Source organism: Staurois parvus, unplaced genomic scaffold (assembly GCF_062004578.1).
Source record: "Staurois parvus isolate SC_StPar_1 unplaced genomic scaffold, SC_StPar_1.0 ptg003351l, whole genome shotgun sequence".
NCBI classification, from domain to species: Eukaryota; Metazoa; Chordata; class Amphibia; order Anura; family Ranidae; genus Staurois; species Staurois parvus.
Genome location: NW_028321147.1, coordinates 39,703 through 46,137, shown reverse-complemented (window position 1 = coordinate 46,137; position 6,435 = coordinate 39,703). Strand labels below are relative to the sequence as shown.

Sequence of the window (6,435 nt, the reverse complement as noted above, 5' to 3'; positions counted from 1 at the left end):
CCCCCATCCTCTACATACATACCCTGCACTGTACTACCCCTCATCCTCTACATACATACCCTGCACTGTACTACTCCCCTCATCCTCTACATACATACCCTGCACTGTACTACTCCCCTCATCCTCTACATACATACCCTGCACTGTACTACTCCCCTCATCCTCTACATACATACCCTGCACTGTACTACTCCCCCCATCCTCTACATACAGACCACACACAGTACTACTCCCCTCATCCTCTACATACATACCCTGCACTGTACTACTCCCCTCATCCTCTACATACATACCCTGCACGGTACTACTCCCCCCATCCTCTACATACAGACCACACACAGTACTACTCCCCTCATCCTCTACATACTTACCCTGCACTGTACTACTCCCCTCATCCTCTACATACATACCCTGCACTGTACTACTCCCCCTCATCCTCTACATACATACCCTGCACGGTACTACTCCCCCCATCCTCTACATACATACCCTGCACGGTACTACTCCCCTCATCCTCTACATACATACCCTGCACTGTACTACTCCCCCATCCTCTACATACATACCCTGCACTGTACTACTCCCCTCATCCTCTACATACATGCCCTGCATTGTACTACTCCCTCATCCTCTACATACAGACCACACACAGTACTACTCCCCCCATCCTCTACATACATACCCTGCACTGTACTACTCCCCCCATCCTCTACATACATACCCTGCACTGTACTACTCCCCCCATCCTCTACATACATACCACACACAGTACTACTCCCCTCATCCTCTACATACATACCCTGCACTGTACTACTCCCCTCATCCTCTACATACATACCCTGCACTGTACTACTCCCCTCATCCTCTACATACATGCCCTGCACTGTACTACTCCCCTCATCCTCTACATACATACCCTGCACTGTACTACTCCCCCCATCCTCTACATACATACCCTGCACTGTACTACTCCCCTCATCCTCTACATACAGACCACACATAGTACTACTCCCCTCATCCTCTACATACATACCCTGCACTGTACTACTCCCCTCATCCTCTACATACATACCCTGCACTGTACTACTCCCCCCATCCTCTACATACATACCCTGCACTGTACTACTCCCCCCATCCTCTACATACATACCCTGCACTGTACTACTCCCCCCATCCTCTACATACATACCCTGCACTGTACTACTCCCCCCATCCTCTACATACATACCCTGCACTGTACTACTCCCCTCATCCTCTACATACATACCCTGCACTGTACTACTCCCCTCATCCTCTACATACATACCCTGCACTGTACTACTCCCCTCATCCTCTACATACATACCCTGCACGGTACTACTCCCCTCATCCTCTACATACATGCCCTGCACTGTACTACTCCCCCCATCCTCTACATACATACCCTGCACTGTACTACTCCCCCCATCCTCTACATACATACCCTGCACTGTACTACTCCCCTCATCCTCTACATACATACCCTGCACTGTACTACTCCCCCCATCCTCTACATACCCTGCACTGTACTACTCCCCCCATCCTCTACATACCCTGCACTGTACTACTCCCCTCATCCTCTACATACATACCCTGCACTGTACTACTCCCCTCATCCTCTACATACATACCCTGCACTGTACTACTCCCCCCATCCTCTACATACATACCCTGCACTGTACTACTCCCCTCATCCTCTACATACATACCCTGCACTGTACTACTCCCCCCATCCTCTACATACCCTGCACTGTACTACTCCCCTCATCCTCTACATACATACCCTGCACTGTACTACTCCCCTCATCCTCTACATACATACCCTGCACTGTACTACTCCCCCCATCCTCTACATACATACCCTGCACTGTACTACTCCCCTCATCCTCTACATACATACCCTGCACTGTACTACTCCCCCACTCCACATCTCCCTCCCCATTCCTCTCCCAATGGGGATCCTGCCAGGAAGACTGGGACTGGATGGACTTTTGTCTTTTCTCAGCCAGACTAACTTCCTGTCTCAGGGTGACAACACTCCTCACTGCCAGTATCTTCAGCACTATGTTGTCACCAAAGGACAGGACTACAGACCACCTCCCCCCCATCTCCACAACAAAGGGGGAGGGGAGGAGTATAGATAAACTGGGACAAATCTCTCCCAACATGGACACCTGACACGGATTCCCAACCCCTCACCACCCCTCCCGACACAGGACCATTCTTGGCATCAAGACAAACATGTGACCAGCTGTATAACATTTGAGGGGACCCCATCCCCATAGGCAGAGGGGACCCCTTTCCCCCCAGGCAAAGGGGTCCCCCATCCCCTGGCTCACCTGGAAGGTGGGTTTATTGAGCCCAGTCTGGCCCTCCTCATCCTCCAGGATCTCCCTCATGGTGATCTCTCTGGCGCCCCCACCCCTGCCTGGTGGGAGGGTGAAGAGCCTGCGGTCAGTCAGTCTGGAATACACAGCGATGGTGCGAGGGAACCTCACGGGGGTCACAATCCGGAGGCCGGCATGTTGCCCAGGAACAGGACGATACAGGAAGGAGCCTCCTTTACGGCTCTTCAGGGTCCGGGGCCCCAGCGAGCACTGAACACAGGCATCTACCCTGGGGTTCACCTGCACTCCCACTTCCTTGGTGTAGAGCCGGCTGAGGCCCGGGCCAAGCTGGCTGAGCAGAGCCTTCAACTGGGCCCACCTATAGTCATCCAGGCAGTCCAGAGGAAGGGTGGGCTTGAAGGGCCCCGGGGACCCTTTGTAAGGCGGCTTCCAGTAGGGCTGCCTGGGCTTGTAGAAGGGGGGTGGCTGGCGGTAAGCCGGCCCATAATTGGGGAAGCCAGGATATTGGGGGAACATCATTCCAGCCATGACCAGTCACGTCCTACACTAAGCAAAGATGGCGGCCGGCTCCACGGGTTTTATTAGCTCCAGGCCAACCCGGACCAATCCAGACCAACCCACACCCATTCAGGCCAACCCGGACCAATCCACACTCATCCAGACCAACCCACACCCATTCAGGCCAACCCGGACCAATCCACACTCATCCAGACCAACCCACACCCATCCAGGCCAACCTGGACCAATCTACACCCATCCAGACCAACCCACACCCATCCAGGCCAATCCGGACCCATCCAGGCCAATTCACATCCATCCAGGCCAACCCACACCCATCCGGACCAATCCACACCCATCCAGACCAACCCACATCCATCCAGGCCAACCCACACCCATCCAGGCCAACCCGGACCAATCCACACCCATCCAGGCCAACCCACACCCATCCAGGCCAATCCGGACCCATCCAGGACAATTCACACCCATCCAGGCCAACCCACACCCATCCAGGCCAACCTGGACCAATCCACACCCATCCAGGCCAACCCACACCCATCCAGACCAATCTGGACTAATTCACACCCATCCAGGCCAACCCACACCCATCCAGGCCAAACCACACCCATCCAAGCCAACCCACATCCATCCAGACCAATCCTGACCAATCCACACCCATCCAGACCAACCCACACCCATCCAGACCAATCCACACCCATCCAGGCCAACCCACACCCATCAGGACCAACCCACACCCATCCAGACCAACCCACACCCATCCAGGCCAACCCACACCCATCCAGACCAATCCGGACCAACCCACACCCATCCAGACCAATCCGGACCAATCCACACCCATCTAGGCCAACCCACACCCATCCAGACCAATCCGTACCAATCCACACCCATCCAGGCCAATCCACACCCATCCAGGCCAATTCACACCCATCCAGGCCAACCCACACCCATCCAGACCAACCCACACCCATCCAGACCAACCCACACCCATCCAGACCAATCCGGACCAATCCACACCCATCCAGACCAACCCACACCCATCCAGACCAACCCACAGCCATCCAGACCAATCCGGACCAATCCACACCCATCCAGACCAACCCACACCCATCCAGACCAACCCACACCCATCCAGACCAATCCGGACCAATCCACACCCATCCAGACCAACCCACACCCATCCAGACCAATCCGGACCCATCCACACCCATCCACACCCATCCAGGCCAATCCACACCCATCCAGGCCAATCCACACCCATCCAGACCAACCCACACCCATCCAGACCAATCCGGACCAATCCACACCCATCCAGACAAACCCACACCCATCCAGACCAATCCGGACCCATCCACACCCATCCAGACCAACCCACACCCATCCAGACCAACCCACACCCATCCAGACCAACCCACAGCCATCCAGACCAATCCGGACCAATCCACACCCATCCAGACCAACCCACACCCATCCAGACCAATCCGGACCAATCCACACCCATCCAGACCAACCCACACCCATCCAGACCAATCCGGACCAATCCACACCCATCCAGACCAACCCACACCCATCCAGACCAATCCGGACCCATCCACACCCATCCAGGCCAATCCACACCCATCCAGGCCAATCCACACCCATCCAGGCCAATCCACACCCATCCAGGCCAATCCACACCCATCCAGGCCAATCCACACCCATCCAGACCACACAGTAATCAGTGGAATCACCCACACCAGTGGAGGTCGCCCCGCCTCCCCCACGTAACCCCTTCACTTCCAGGATCTCTCCAAGGCCCATCACACCAACATGGCGGCCATGTGCATTGAGGAGCCCTGCAATAGGCCACCATTGGTGATATCATTCTGGGGGGATGGTCCAGACAATGCAGAGAACGTTGCGGTATGACGTGAGGACGTCACACAGCCAATGGGGTGAAGGGAGGGTGATGGAGGCTCCTCCCAGACCACAGATACGCCTTCACCGTGTCGGCGTGTTTTCACCTCACTGAGATTCCCATCAATAGACCCATAATGGACGCACCAGAAACCGGACCAACGCATGGCAGAGAGGTGGAAGGTCACAACAATGGTGGAGTGTGTGCGTGTGGATGAGCACGTGTGCAACGCATGTTCCCAGGTTTGGCATGTATCGCTCCACACGGGTCGTGTCTGGTTTCCCATCACTCAGGGGTGTATTTCATGCTTTGCGGTGCGTCATATCACACGATAACATGCGTTGTGTGAAGGTCATTCCTGCCAATGGGTCCATTCACCAGAAAACTGTACCGCAACGCACTAGCATGGGTCCCTGCGTGTTCATTGGAGTGCTCCTCAAAATGAATGTCACCGCAACACAGCAACGCATGTACACCGCCATATGTTCCCGCAACGCATGTACTGCACACTGCCGCATGTTCCCCCAACACAGCAAAGCATGTACCGCACACCGCTGTATGTTCCCCCAACACAGCAACGCATGTACCGCACACCACCGTATGTTCCCACAACACAGCAACGCATGTACCGCACACCACCGTATGTTCCCCCAACACAGCAACGCATGTACTGCACACCGCTGTATGTTCCCCCAACACAGCAACGCATGTACCGCACACCACCGTATGTTCCCACAACACAGCAACGCATGTACCGCACACCACCGTATGTTCCCCCAACACAGCAACGCATGTACCGCACACCACCGTATGTTCCCCCAATACAGCAACGCATGTACCGCACACCACCGTATGTTCCCCCAATACAGCAACGCATGTACTGCACACCGCTGTATGTTCCCCCAATACAGCAACGCATGTATTGCACACCACCGTATGTTCCCCCAATACAGCAACGCATGTACTGCACACCACCGTATGTTCCCCCAACACAGCAATGCATGTACTGCACACCACCGTATGTTCCCCCAACACAGCAACGCATGTACTGCACACCACCGTATGTTCCCCCAATACAGCAACGCATGTACTGCACACCACCGTATGTTCCCCCAATACAACAACGCATGTACTGCACACCACCGTATGTTCCCCCAATACAGCAATGCATGTACTGCACACCACCGTATGTTCCCCCAACACAGCAACGCATGTACTGCACACCACCGTATGTTCCCCCAACACAGCAATGCATGTACTGCACACCACCGTATGTTCCCCAATACAGCAACGCATGTACTGCACACCGCTGTATGTTCCCCCAACACAGCAATGCATGTACTGCACACCACCGTATGTTCCCCCAATACAGCAACGCATGTACTGCACACCACCGTATGTTCCCCCAATACAGCAACGCATGTACTGCGCACTGCCGCATGTTCCCGCAACACAGCAACGCATGTACCGCACACCGCTGTATGTTCCCCCAACACAGCAATGCATGTACTGCACACCACCGTATGTTCCCCCAATACAGCAACGCATGTACTGCGCACTGCCGCATGTTCCCGCAACACAGCAAAGCATGTACCGCACACTGCCGTATGTTCCCACAACGCATGTACTGCACACCACCATATGTTCCCACAACGC

At 54.9% G+C, this 6,435-nt stretch overlaps 1 pseudogene; it reads right to left on the bottom strand.

Annotated features, from left to right (window-relative positions):
• Positions 1–2,357: 2,357 nt before the first annotated feature.
• LOC149428292 (protein ZAR1-like 1.S pseudogene) lies at positions 2,358–2,894 on the bottom strand (annotated as a pseudogene).
• Positions 2,895–6,435: the final 3,541 nt, after the last annotated feature.